Raw genomic sequence first — 14,598 nt, 5'->3', positions numbered from 1 at the left:
GTGGGTGCTTTGGTGGTGGGAGAACATTAGTGACCACACCTGAGGGAGAAATCACACACTGTTCAAAAATTAACATCAACGTAAGAAAAAAAGTACTTTATTTAAAAGTAAACTAACATGAAAAAGAAAACAAATTATACCATTAAAAATTAATAAATTAATTAAATGCTTATACTGAATACACTGAGCTCCACTGAGAAAGCCCTGGGGCAAGTGCGAGCCAGCCTGGCACTGAGCGACTCTGTGCCTCGCTGAGGAAAACTAATTAACACAAGCAACGGAGATCTGAATAAGCCAAGAGGCAAAATGTCATCATACACATTTTTTTGTACACACTTTCTGGGAGGGCACAAGAAGAAGCACCCAGCCACTTCAGCCAACTTCTGAAAGTTTTCTAAGAAGTGTCCAGAGGGGTAGATGACCATGTCTGCTAAAGAGAAGGGAAAATCTGCAGACATGGCAAAGGTGGGCAAGGCTGGTTATGAAAGAGAAATGAAAACTCATATTTCCCCCTGAGGGAATAACAAAAAAGAATTTCAAGGATCCCAGATCACCTGAGAGGCCTCCTCTGGCTTCTTTCTTGTTTTGCTCTAAGCAATGCCAAAAATTCAAAGGAGAACATCCCGGTCTATCCATTGGTGATACTGCAAAGAAGCTGGGAGAGATGTGGAATAACCATGCTGTAGATGACAAGCAGCCTTGTGAATAGTAGGCTGTTAAACTGAAGGAAAACTCCAAAAAGAGTATTGCTACATACTGAGCTAACGGAAAACCAAGAAAAGGGGTTGTCAAAGCTGAGAAGCAAAAAAAAAAAAACAACAACAACAACATTGTTTTTTAAAGGGGAGAATGAAGAGGATGATGATGGTAAGTTGGTTCTAGTGCAGAGTATATCCTTGTCTATAAAGGAACTCACTCCTTTTAGAGGAAAAAAAGTGAAATGTAAGGCTGTGTAAAGATTAGTTTTTATACTGTACAGTGTCTTTTTTATAGTTAACACACTACTGAGTATGTCTTTAGAGAACCCTGTCCTGGTGGTATCTTCAATAGCCACTAACCTTGCCTGGTACAGTATGGGGGTTGTAAATTGGCACGGAAATTTAAAGCAGGTTCTTGTGGCTGCACAACACAAATTAGTTATACATGGGGATGGTAGTTTTTCATCTTCAGTTGTCTCTGATGCCGGTTATACAAAAACTGTTGTTTTGTTTACTGAATAGCACTGTAACTGGGGGGAGAGTGGAGGGGGTGCGGGGAGAGAGGCTGGAATGTTGCAGCTATTTTGTTGACATTCTGAATGCTTCTAACTATAATACAGCTTTTTTCAAAAAGAAAATAAAATGTTTACATCATTTGACTTCAGTGCTCTTAAAGTCCAAGGAATTAATCCAAGCACAAAGCTATTCAAAGCGTTATTTAAATGATTCTGCCATTTAATGGAACAATAGGCAACCGCCAAAAGACCATTAAGAACGTGAACCTGGTATCAGCTCAGGGACCTCAAAGGCCCTTTCCTTAGTCTCTCAGATATCTAATTAACATGCCCTGATTCTCCACTTTTGTTACATTTATGAAATGCGATTTTTTCCCTTTAATTTTGTAGACTACCAACTGCTTCCTTTCAAGTGCATTTTTCTGTCTATGCCCTGTCCAGGGCTACCTAAACTCAGCTTCTGCCTCCCTCCAGCATTTCTTGATGGTGGTTTATTGCTGTTGGGAGGATCTATAAAGGGGGTTCCAATTAGGAGCCTATCTCACGCTCTCTTAGCTCCCTAGAGCAACTGAAAAGTTCTTCCCCATGCTATCCCCAGAGCTTTTTCTCTAAAACAGCCAATTTTGCCCTAAAAGGAATTTTTATTTCAGTTGCTAATAATATACATTCTCCCTTCACATTGTATGAAGAATTTTTTGTGACATGGGAAAATGCTTACGATAACATGAGCTGAGTAGGGGAAAAAAGTAAGATACAATCTTTAAATTATACCCAGTATTGTCTCAACTATGTCAAACAATACATATCTAAGAGGAAATTTAATCAAACAGTAGCAGTGACCATCCTGGGACTCTGGATGATAGTTGGTCTCTGATATATGTACATTGCTCTATTTTCCAAGTTTTCAGAGATGATTAAAAAAAATTGGAGCTCAAATACCTAGGAGAATTGTGTTACCACTTGGAAAAATCAGAAATTCGGGAGACAAGAAAAGCCAGTGTGAGACTGGTAAATGCAGGTTACCTCCCTGCCAGGTTCAAATGGAGTGCTCCTGTGTGAGGTTTCCACCCTCCTCACCTTGTGCTGACAAACACCAGCCTCCAAATGAAAACCTGACAGTTCAATGTTTTTACATGGCAGATTTAGTTATCTGACTTCACCTTGTCTTGTTGCCAGACTGTCTATAACACCTGAAATCTCTCCAGGATTTCTGGGAGGAAGCAGTGCAGGCCCTGCAGGCCTCTGTAAACCATCAGGATGCATCTGCAGGTTTCCCGGAGAGTGTGCAAGCTGCAACTTTCCTCCCTCTGGGTTTCCACTGCCAAGTGTAGACATAATGTGGGTGGGCTCCTTTTTTTCCTCAGTCTAGCAAAACTATGGGAGTTAGGGCAATTTGTCATCTTATTTCCTCTGCTAGAAATATCACATCTTTCTAATCCAAAACTATCACCTGATAGAAACAACAATCCTCTGTGCAACTGGCAGACCTGTTTCCAGGGGAAACATGAATATCCATGAGTATAGGAAGAGGCTGTTAATATTTCTGTCTGAAATGATTTCCCCGAATCTTCATAGAATACTTTGGAGTCACACACAAATACTACTGTCTTGATGTCTCAGAAGCACAGCAACTATTCACAGCTCTGCTTAAGATAGATAGAGGGCTTGGAGGTGGGTAGTATTGAATAAGCTTCTCTTCTCTTCCTCCAACAACATGAAGAACTGGATGTTTTGCCATGCTAATAATTTATGGAGGTGGTACGTGCAGACTCTTTCTTTTATTTCTTTAAATCATTACAAGAGGTTTGCTCTCTGTGTAAGTTGAGAAGACTCTTCCTGCACCTATGAAAACATCACTCCATTGTCACTGAATGGAATTGCCCTCATTCACGTGTGAGACATCGTATGTCATGACTTCTAGGCCCCCTCAGTTTATACACAGAATGCCAGTACTTGTTTCTGTTTCTCCCCACTCACCCCTTGGCGGGAACAACACCCAAGGAAGTCAGGCAAGAATTCCCTGTCTTTACAGAGACTGAGGGGAGTACCTGGACGAAAGGGGACTGCCATTCCACTTAGACACGTAGCCCTGGAAAATGGGAGGGAGCAATAAAAAACCCTCCAGCAGATTCCAAACCAAGGCAGGACCCAGACATGCAGGGATCTCCATATTCTTTCTATTTATTTATACTTAAAAACAGGTCAGTTGGCTACCAGGGCCCAGAAGCTATGTGATATGGGGAATAGTTCAGCTTTCTCCATGAGCAGCTCCAAAGCAATCTCAACTTTATATACTTAGATTAAAAATCAGTGTTCTTGGTGCCCAAATATAGCATGAAGACAATTCTCTTAGTCTTCCAGCTAGATTATGACTCTAAGTCCTTCCTCTATAGAAAGTCTCAAGGTTCTAAACAGGGGGTGATGAAACTGGCTTATTTTGAGTCTATCGCCTGACTATTGTGGAAAGGTTAGATTTGTGAGACAGGGTGGACATGGGAAGGCTATCAGGCAGCTATGTCAGCATTGAGGGAGGGCGTGTGGTGGTTTTGACTAAGGCGATGGCAGTACAGGGGGTGAGAGTTGGTGACATGTGCTGTTAGACTGAGTACTCAGACCTGATTGTTGGTGATGATCCCTCCTAGTTAAGCATTAAACATCTGAATATGACATCGATGGTCACTATGACAACTACTATTACACTTAATTATTGACATTTAATAACTAATCTAATGAGCTCCCTTAAGGAAAGTAAGACACAAGACCTATCCTCAAATAACTTGTAAAATCTAGAATGAGAAATTCTGCAGATGACCAGATGTGACAAGTGCCATTTGAGACTTTCAATATGGAGGGCTTCAGACCTCCAAAAGGAGAAACGACCACAGACTGGGATCTGGGAGTGCTTTCATGGAGCAGGCCAGGTGCACTGAATGTGCCAGATGAATAAGGTCTTGCTGAGTAGACACAGGAAAGGGGTCCTGATACGTATGATGGAACATGGGTTAGGAATGCAAAGGCATCAAAGTGGGTTCAAATATGATGAGTTGTGGTTTGGGGGCTGGAAGGTAAGATTCACACAAAGGAGTAATCACTGGAAGAGAAAGCATGAAGATTGGGTAAGATTAGTTTAAAGAAGCTACAAATGCAGGTGAAAGAATTTATTGTGGGGCCTCCCCGGTGGCGCAGTGGTTGAGCGCTGGGCTGCGAGGCTGCCTGCAGCCTCTGCAGCGCCGGTTCGATCCCCGGCTGCTCCCCGGCCACCGGAGGAGGGTCCCATATGGCGCGCAGACCTCTCCTGCCGCCCGCTGCTCCCCTCAGCAGTGTACTTCGGTCCTTCTGCCTGCTCTGCTCCCCGCTCTGGCTCTGGTGAATTCTCTCACCCTCCCGCGCTTCTGACTGTACCCAGTGCTTGTATAAATAAATAAAAAATAAAAAAATAAATCTTTAAAAAAAAAGAATTTATTCTGTGGGCTAAGGGAGGTTTTGGAGCAGGAAATAATTGCTGTTTAAGAGATACTACTGTTGTCTGTTGCAGACAGGTGGAAGGGGGGGAAACTGGGACATGGAGATCAAGCTCAAGTCTGGTTCTACAGGAAATCAAAGTAGATTAGAAAAATGGTGCAGAGTCATGTTGGAATTTTCTGGTTGAATGTGAAGTGCAAGGAGAAAGAGAAAAGCAACTACAGGGTGTGTGGCTGAGAGAATTGGGATCTGATGTTTGTTTCTAAAAGAATTTCAAGTGCCTGTGGAACATGACGATCAAGGTTCCCTGCAAGCCCGTGGAGGCACAGCTTACACTCAGGAAGCCCAGGGTTGGGCTATTGCTCTGAGTATTCTTGGAGATAAGAGTCAAAGCAATGAGAGTGCATGAAATTTCCAAGAGAGGATAACGTAGGAGAAAGGAGTGAAGAAAACACCCACAGTTAAGGAGCTAGAAGGGAAGGGATTTGGTACAGAAGTTATCAGGAAAGTTGTTCGATGTCTTCACTCTTCTCTATCAAACTTTATTTTGTTTGGAACTTGGTGATACCTTGACACACTGCTGACTATATGTGTTCCAAACAACCTTCTGACTTCCTTGTCTGGGTATTCCATCTACACTTCATTGGACACTATGATACCTAAGTAATAATAGGATTTACTACTGCTGAGAAAGATTTTTGCCATAATTTCTGTTATAGAATTTGGTCCATGAACTTGATAATCTTTATTTTTTTTTAACCAGATAATTAATACCTTTGCATTTTTACACTTCTAGACATCTATAAATAGTATTTATGCCATCCTGGCTATCTCAAAACCATTCAGCAATATTCAAATCCTAGACTAGTGGAACTTTTCAAATTTTTTTCTTGGTGATAGTTTATTTCCTTTCATGAATACTACATCCAGGAATCACATCATGCAGAATATATGTTATTTCAAGATAAATTTAAAAGGGGCTCACCCCAGAATTAATCCAATGTGTTCCTTATGTACAAAGCACACTTACTATAGTCCCAAGTCTTGGCTTCCTGAATAGAAGCATGTGGCAGAAACTGGAAAGAGAGAAAGACAGAAATAACCAAAGCTAGATGTGAATGGTTCAGACTGCAAAGCAAGGCCAGCTTCATTCCAAGTCCAGCTGCACAGGGTCCATGCTGGACTAATGTCCTGCTAGTCGAGCTGTCTCACATTGTTGATACTTTTTGAATAGGGAGAGCTGTATTTTTATTTTTCTCTGAGTCCCACAAATTACATAGCAAGTCACGCTGCAGAGCTAAACACATGTCCCAGCAATAGCAGAAAAGGTCATTCGGGTCTCCCCTGGAAAGATGTTTGAAGCAGCTCTTTAGTTGAAGGAAGCCAGAACTGCAGGCTGTGGCCTCAAGGGCTCCCCTCACTGTCTTTCCTCACAATATTCACTGAAATAGCTTTGGGAAACCAGGGAGTCCCCAGACGCTGCTGGGAGCTTTACCTTTGAGGCTGGCGCCTGGCAACAGCTGCTCACCCTGCTTGGCTGAAGAATTTAGCTGCAAAAATCTAATTTGGAACTCCCTAATTAAGCTAATGAAGTCAGATCATTTTAATCTGTTCTTAGTCCAGTTTTATGTCTAATCCCAGAATAAATACCTCATTATGACTTTGTGGCATATGTGTCCTTTTTGGTGTGATATACCAGCCAAGCAACATCTTTATATGATTTTTTAAAAAAAACCTTAGGGAATGAAATGATTTTTCTTCACCCAACTGTTTGAGATGAGGGAAATTGTAGTGCCTTTAAAATAAATCAATCATGCTCCCAGTTTACTGGCTTACTGACTACTATAAACAAGCTGTGCCCAAATAGTTCCTTAGTTCTGGAAGATCCTAGTTGATCCTCAAATTTTTTCTTGCTTTAAAAAACACTTACGGAAAATAATTGTCACCGTACACAGATGCCTCCTAATCAGACTGAGGTTAGTAAAATACAAACAAAGCTATTCCTCTTCTTTTGCCGTGCATGCTATAAACTAGGAAAATTCACTGATTAACCTTTAAATTATATCAAATTATGTTCCTGAGACATGTGCGTCTTTGTAATCCAGAGGCTAAAGTGCGTACTCCAGATAATTCATCCATCTTCCCGCCAATCAAGACTTCTTTTTATGAAAATATTTTCATCTTCTTTTCAAATAAGTATAATTAAATCATTCTTTCTCCTTTGGACTTTGTTGATTCATTTACTGAATCAACAGAGTACGTAGCTTACTATTTAAATAGTAATCTAAGTCTTATGCTAACTTCAAGTGTCATATATCCCTTTCCAAAGGACTTCTTGTTTCTCATCCCTGTAAATTAATTTCTAAAATTATAGGGAAATATAGGAACCATTTTTAAATACTCCAGTTGGTTAATAATAACAGCAAGATAAGAGGTACGATTGATAGAGTGCTTCATATATGTGTGTCAGGCATATATGGAATATTCTACAGAAATCATTTAATTTTCCCAGTCATCAGAGGAAGGGACTCTGACTGTTAGAAATGAGGAAATTTTGGCACACACTGACTCTGCCCTTTCCTGGTTGCCCAGCTAGCAGGCAAAGGGTGAGGATCTGAGCCCCAGCCCAGCTCAGATGCTTTTACATAAGAAAGGGCCTCTGACATAGCTCAAGCTCAGCTAAGTTCCATATGCAAGTTCTGTGTTTCAGAGTGCCTGCTTTGAGACAGGATGGATGATGGATGGATGGGTACCACGCATTTGCTCTTTGGGAAGGAAAAGTCCTCTCCAATCACTGAATGCCTGCTTCCCATGTATGTGAGGCTGCCTACTCCACTCAGTGGATCCAGAATGCTCAGAAAACATAGCAAAGCCTTCCAAATTTCCTACATGGAGATCACAACCAACCATCCTGGTTTGCCTGAGACTAAAGGATTTCCAGAGATATATGACTTTCAGTCTTGAAATCAGGAAAAACTCTGGGAGACCAAGATAAGTTGCTCACTGGCTAACAGAAAAGTAAATAGTATCACTGAGTAATTTAAAAAGAAAAACACATGCACCCCTATTTGTGAACCCTCTGTTTGAACAGGCACATAGATTTTGTTGAGGTTTCTGTGTGTACCCCACGACCATGGGTGACAATATATCACCGAGATTAGCAATGTGCCCAGTCCTCCCATCTCTAGCATTGTGATTCTTAAGAACTCCAACACATTCCAAAACAAGGCTCAGAGGAAGAAAATTCCAGACGCCCCCAGGGTGGAAGAGAAGTGAACATGCAGCAGGGCTGCCTGCATGGGTGGGAGTGCTCTGGAAAGAACAGAAGCTCCCTGAGCACACTATTTGTCCCTCTTCTCCTGTTTCTCCTTCCCCTCTCCTGTAACTCTCCTGAATGACACTTGACTCTTTCAACAGCAGGCAGGAGGAACCACTGCTCTGCAGTGCAGCACACACCTCTTTCCCCCTCCTGCTGGTGACCCCAGCAGCCCTGTTCTAAGAGTCTGGGGCCATCTCCCTGTACTCTGCAAGCCTAGGGAAGATGGCAAAGCTCAACAACATACAGGACAAAGTACATTTACTCCCAGGACAGATGCTACCATGTCTCTCTGCAGAATGTTTTGAGCCTTAAGGTGGAAGCCAACACAGTGGACAGAATTAGAGGGTTTTCACGACTCCCTGTTAAGGAATCCTGTCAAACTACTAAGAATAGAGAAAGACAAACCTCTTTTCTTTTTTTTCGGTATTTGTTGCTGAACAGCCCCTTGTTTATAATTCTTTGGGCCTGTATTCAGTTCCCATGACAATGCCTATGGTGAAGCCAAAATGTGAAATGAGGCTTATTGTCACCCACAGATGTGCTGCCACAGTCAGAGTGATACAAAGTAGGGCAGGGCATCAGCTGAGCACCCAACAGTGGCCTGCTGTGTGCTGTTTACCATGATCAGATAATCACAATAGTCCAGATGGGGAATTTCACTCAGGGTCTAAAAAGCTTTAATGCAAGAAATTCTAGGGAGAAGAAAGGAGAAAATAGTTGGGTAGGTGAACTGGGTCTGAACTGGGTCACCGTAATACTTCACTATTGTCAAGTCACTGCTGAGTCAAGAATAAGTACTTGCTGTTGTGTAGTTGACACTTTACAACTTTGTTTGTTTTTTAAAGATTTTTATTTATTTATTTATTTTGTACAGAAGTACTGGGGTATAGGCCAGAGGTGCAGGGGGTGAAAGGATTCACCAGAAACAGAGTAGGGAACAGAACAGGTAGATCTACTGAAATATACTGCTGAGGGGAGCAGTGGGCAAGACAGGAGAGGTCTGCTGTGCCATGTGGGTCAGCTCCCTGGTTGGGGATCAAACTCAGGCTCCGGCTTTAGAGGTGTTAGCGCTGAGACTTAACTAACCCTAGTCTATCCCGGAGGTCTGACACATTCCAGGTTTTGAGGAGACAACTGATAAAAAAATCACTAACACTTAAGCTCATTTAAGATATACATTAACTCAGTTGAAGTGTGTCACTAGATTATTTTTTAATGCTATTTTAATTTTGAGATTGAAAAAACAAATACCATTAAAACTATTTCACCTAAAAAAATCAATTTTTAAAAATATAAAACCATAAGATTACTAGAAAAAAATCGTGATTTTAATTAAAAAGGTACCAATATTAATTTATGATTAAAATAAATCTCAGGAAGTTAAGATACAGGAGAATGTCCTCAACGTGATAAATAACATCTACAAAACATCTAGCATCATATTTAGTGATTAAAACCCAACAAAACTAAAACTAGATTTCTTGTTTAGATCAGGAACAATGTGGGAATGTTCCCTTACACTTCTTTCCAGTATTGCAATGGAAGTCCTACTTAATGCAATAAGACAAGAAAGGAAAGTAGAGAGGAAGAAATAAAGCTGTATCTTTTTGCAAATGATGTGATGATCTATGTAGAAAATCCAGAAGAATCAACAAAAATCTACTGGAACTAAAAAAGTAATTATAGTAAAGTTGCAGCATACGAAGTTAATATACAAAACTCAACACTTAATATCAGTAATGAACAAGTAGAATTTGAAATAAAAAATACAGTATCACTTACATTAACTCCCTGTAGTGTCAGGATGGCCAATGAGCAGGTTTCTAGGATCCGAGCAGACAGGTAAAGGAGAGCACTGGAGCCATCAGTGGCTTTCTCAGGCTTATATTGAGCTTTACATGCATCACAGCAACCAGGTACATGGCAGGCAGGAGTGCCAGGGGGCCAGGAGGCAAGTCTTCATTCTGGGATTCTCTGGCCTTCTTTCCCTCCTCTCTCCTGCCTCTCTCCTGCTACTGCTTCCCTTGGTGACTACCTATTAATAACCCTCCCATGGCCCACAGAAGTAAACAAGATAGCTTGCAACCATGTAACAACTGTAGGTGCCCCATCAGGCAGGGCAATCCTAATGCTGGGAGGGCAGAAAAGCCTGAAAAACCATTTACCCTACATCCCCCAAGTGAAATACTTAGATATCAATATAAGAAGATACATATAAGACCTATGCGAAGAAAAACACAAAACCTTGGTGAAAGAATCAAAGACTAAATCAATGGATACATATTCCATGTTCATAAATAGAAAGATACAATATTATCAAGATGGTGATTCTTCCCAACTCAATCAATAGATTCAAAGAAATCTCAATCAAAACCACAGCAAATCATTTGTACATATCAAGAAACTTATTCTCTTATTTTATAGGAAAGGCAAAAGATCCAGAATAACCATCTTAATATTAAAGGGGAAGAACAAAGTTAGGAACTGACACTCCCCACCACTGAGACTTACTATAAAGATAAAATAATTGAGACAGTGTGGAATTAAAAAAAAAAAAACAAACTATGAAACTCCTAGATGCTAATACAGGAGAAAGTTGGGCCTCCCTGGTGGCACAAGGGGTTAAGACGCAACCTATGAAGCTGTCCGCAGCCTCTGCAGCACAAGTTCTATCCCCCAGTGGGCCAGGGAGCAACCCACATGGTACAGCAGACCTCTCTGACTCACCCACAGCTCCCCTCAGCAGTGTATTTCAGTCAGTCTGCCTGTTTCATTCCCCACTCTGTCTCTGGTGAATCCTCGCACCCTCCCGCCCCTCTGGCCTGTACCCCAGCTCTTGTATGCATAAATAAATAAATCTTTAAAAAAAAAAAAACAGGAGAAAGTTTAGGTAACATTGGATATGGCAATGAGTTTTTTAGATCCAATACCAAAGATACAATCCATGAAAGAAAGAATTGATTAACTGGACTTCATTAAAATTAAAGACTTCTGTTCATCAAAAGATAATGTCAGAAAAAGGAGAAAATAAGACACAGACTAGAAGAAAATATTTATAGAAGATATATCTGATAAAGAACTTTTATACAAAATATATGAGTTCTTGAAAGTCAACAATAAAGAAATGAGCAAATCAATTTAAAAATGAGCAAAGATCTTAAAAGACACCTCACCAAGGAAGACAAATAAACACATGAAAAGATATTCCATATATTACATCATGAGAGAATTGCAAATCAAAACAACAGTGAGATACCACTATATACCTATCAGAATGGCCAAAATCCAACAGTAACAACAGCAAATGCTGACAAGGGTGTGGATTGTGGAAAAACAGGAACTCATTCATTGCTGGTGAGACTATAAAAAGTATCAGTTTCTTACAAATCTGAACATACACTTAATACATGATCCAGCAAACACACTCCTTGGTGTTTACTGAAATAAATTGAAATTTTATAGTCACACAAACATCTGTCATTGTATAGAGCAGCTTCATTCATAATTGTCAAAGCTTGGAAACAACCAAGATGTTTTTCAGTTGGTGAATGAATGAAGCTATGGCACACCTGCAGACCATAGAATATTATTCAACAATTTTAAAAATAAAAGTATTATTTATTTATTGCCAGTCTCCTCAGCTAAGAGACAAGAAGTGTCAGCCAAGAATTCTCTATGCTTCAAAGTTATCAATTAATGAAAGGGTAACAAAGATTTTCTCAGACAAACAGAAGCTAATGGAGTTTGCCACCACCAGAACTGTTCCTCAAGAAACAGTAAAAAGACATCTTCTACAAGAAAAGAAAAATAGAAGCAACATGACAATAGCAATACAACACTAGTAGCAAGAGCAAGAATACTATGAGTTAGCAACAAAACACTAATTGAGAGGAAGAAATGGATAGGCTAGTATAATTAAATGTTGGAAAGCAACCACCAGGAACTAAAACATAGACATTCAAGTAAAACCCCCATGGCAAACAGTAACCAAAATCCAGAATAGATCCCCACAGATCAAGAAACAAATAAATTGATGGAAATACTAAGGAAAGTTATCCAAAAAAGCAGAGAGAAAAAAAGGCAAAAGAAACAATAGAAAAATAAAGCAATCAAAAACAAAATGACGGGGTCTCCACTGGTGGCGCAGGCGGTTGTGCACAGCGCTGTGAAGCTGTCTGCAGCCTCTGCAGCACCTGTTCGATCCTGGCCGGCCGGCAAGGGTTCCACATGGCACGCAGACCTCTCCTGCTTGCCCGCTGCTCCCCTCAGCAGTGTATTTCAGTCAGTCTGCCTATTCTGTTCCCTGCTCTGTCTCTGGTGAATCCTCTCACACACACACCCCCCACCCCGCCCCGCACCTCTGGCCTGTACCCCAGCTCTTGTATGCACAAATAAATGAATCTTAAAAAAAAATACAGTCGTTGTAGGAGACTTCAACAAACCACTGATAGTAAGGGATAGATCATCTAGACAGAAAATTAACAAAGAAATAAAGGCTTTAAGTGAAGTATTATATCACATGGATTTACTGAACAATTAAAATTGCTGCCGGAAAAGCATTCAACAAAATTCAACATTCATTTATGATAAAATGTCTCCCAAAAAATGGGAATGAATGGAGACTATTTAAATGTTATAAAAGCCATAAATAACAAACCCACAGCCAATATTATACTCAATGGTGAAAAGCTGAAGTATCAGGAGCAAGACATGGATGTCTACTTATTACCACTGTTATCCAAGATAGTTTTGGAAGTCCTCACTGCAGCAATTAGGCAAGAAAAAGATATGAAAGGAATCCAAGTTGGAAAAGAAGTGGAACTGCCACTATTCGCAGATGAAATGTTAACATACTTAGAGAAACTAAAAGGTTCTGCAAAAAAAAAAAAAAACCTTCTAGAAATAATAAATGAAAACAGTAGAGTGGCAGGATACAAAATCAATACACAAAAATCAGTGGGATTTCTGTATGCGAACAATATGTCAGAAAAAGGAAAATAAGGAAAGCAGTTTCTTTTACAAGCACACCAAGATTGAAATACCTGAGAATAAACTTAATGAAGGAGGTGAGGACCTGTACAACCCTAGAAAGCTGAGTGCAGAAATGAGGCTACCAGAATGGGAGGCTGGAAAATGGCGAGCAAAGGGGGGAGAAGGGGTTCCAATGGACAATGGTGGAGAATTAGGTTGCTTTGGTGGTGGTTGTGGTGTGGTTACATATATCTAAAGAGCTGTGAACCTCTGAGTTATATGCAGTGCTGCAAAGCCATCAATATCTCGATAAAAAATTAATGCTATTTTAAAAACATTGAGCGGAACGAGAAGGCAGGAAAAAAGATCACATGCCTTCTGTTTTTTCTTGGGGACAGGAAAGAAATGCAAGTTTCATCCAGACGTGTTCTTTGGATGTCCTCCAGGCAGTGACAGTGACAGTCTCTCAATGCCACTTGGTCCTCTGCAGAACAGCAGCCCATCCTCACGGACAACTGGAAGCTGTCTTCCCAGCTCTCCCAGTGCATGGCTATCCCTAGAACCCTGTCAATCCAAGACCCAGCAATGTGTGCTCTTGGGTAGTGGGAGGGAGGTGGGTCTAAGCCCAGGGAAGCTAGGGCAAGACCTGCACTGCACAGTGGTGCCAGAGTTTGACTTTTAAAACTGAAAAGTAATAAAGTCATGTGAGTCAATATGTGACCGTAGCAAAGTCCTTAATGATTTACCCAATTGATGTGTGAACTCTTGCATGCTGGAGTTTCAGATGGATTCCAAGGAAGGAAATGTAGCTTCTCTGTCAGATGCCAAGTTTTCCTAGAATGAGTGATTGTGCCTAAGCATTTGCCAGATACAGTCTGCATAAACCAAAGAGAAAGATCTAATGCAGATAACTGGCTGGCTGATTCAAGGCCAAAATCGAAGACTGGATGCTGAAATCAAATGCACTTCACTTTTAAATTATTTTTTTCTAGGAAGTGGCAGCATTCAGAAGTCCAATTGATTCACCTGTTCTCTCAGAGTCCTTCAAATCTTACACAAGAAATGGCTAAGAAAACTTCCAAAGGGAGTAAGGAGTGATTTTTCATACTTATTCAATAGTTGGATGTTGCACTCAAAGAATTATTATATGCTCATATTTACTATTTTCATATCTCCACTGCCTGGATACACCACATGGGAATTGATCACAGACAGAGGCAAATTCTTGTAATCTTTGTAAAATCTTTTTTTCCCCATTTTCCTCAATAGCCCGTTCTTAGTACATGTGAGAACAATTATTCCCAACTTGAATATACTTGTGAAGAAGCAGAGATACTAGATGGAAAATTTTTGGCAAGAAACACTTGACTTTGGATTCACAGGCTAAGGGCCTTAGAAGAAATCAGCCTGATAAGTGGAATAAAAACAAAACAAGGCCAAGGAACGGAGCCATTTAGATCAAGACTTTGTCTATAAAGTTTGTTAACCCTTCACACTGGCAAAATTCTTCTCACCACTCTGTTAACTCTTGCTACCACTCTCAATTCTGGCTAAGTTAACTTTAGCTTTGCTTCATCTTCTAGAACATGTTATGCACACAGAGAGCCATGTTCCATGGGGGGAACTGATATAG

The 14,598-nt window shown here is 40.5% G+C and overlaps 1 pseudogene across 1 annotated transcript; it reads left to right on the top strand.

Moving 5' to 3' along the window:
- Window positions 1–306: 306 nt before the first annotated feature.
- Window positions 307–841, top strand: LOC311171846 (high mobility group protein B1-like; annotated as a pseudogene). The gene has a single exon. The product of its transcript is annotated as a high mobility group protein B1-like (transcript).
- The last annotated feature ends 13,757 nt before the right edge of the window (window positions 842–14,598 follow it).

This window comes from Talpa europaea (genome assembly GCF_964194135.1).
Source record: "Talpa europaea genome assembly, chromosome: 6".
Taxonomy (NCBI): domain Eukaryota; kingdom Metazoa; phylum Chordata; class Mammalia; order Eulipotyphla; family Talpidae; genus Talpa; species Talpa europaea.
The sequence above is the reverse complement of the archived record's forward strand: the minus strand, read 5'-3'. Positions and strand labels throughout refer to the sequence as shown.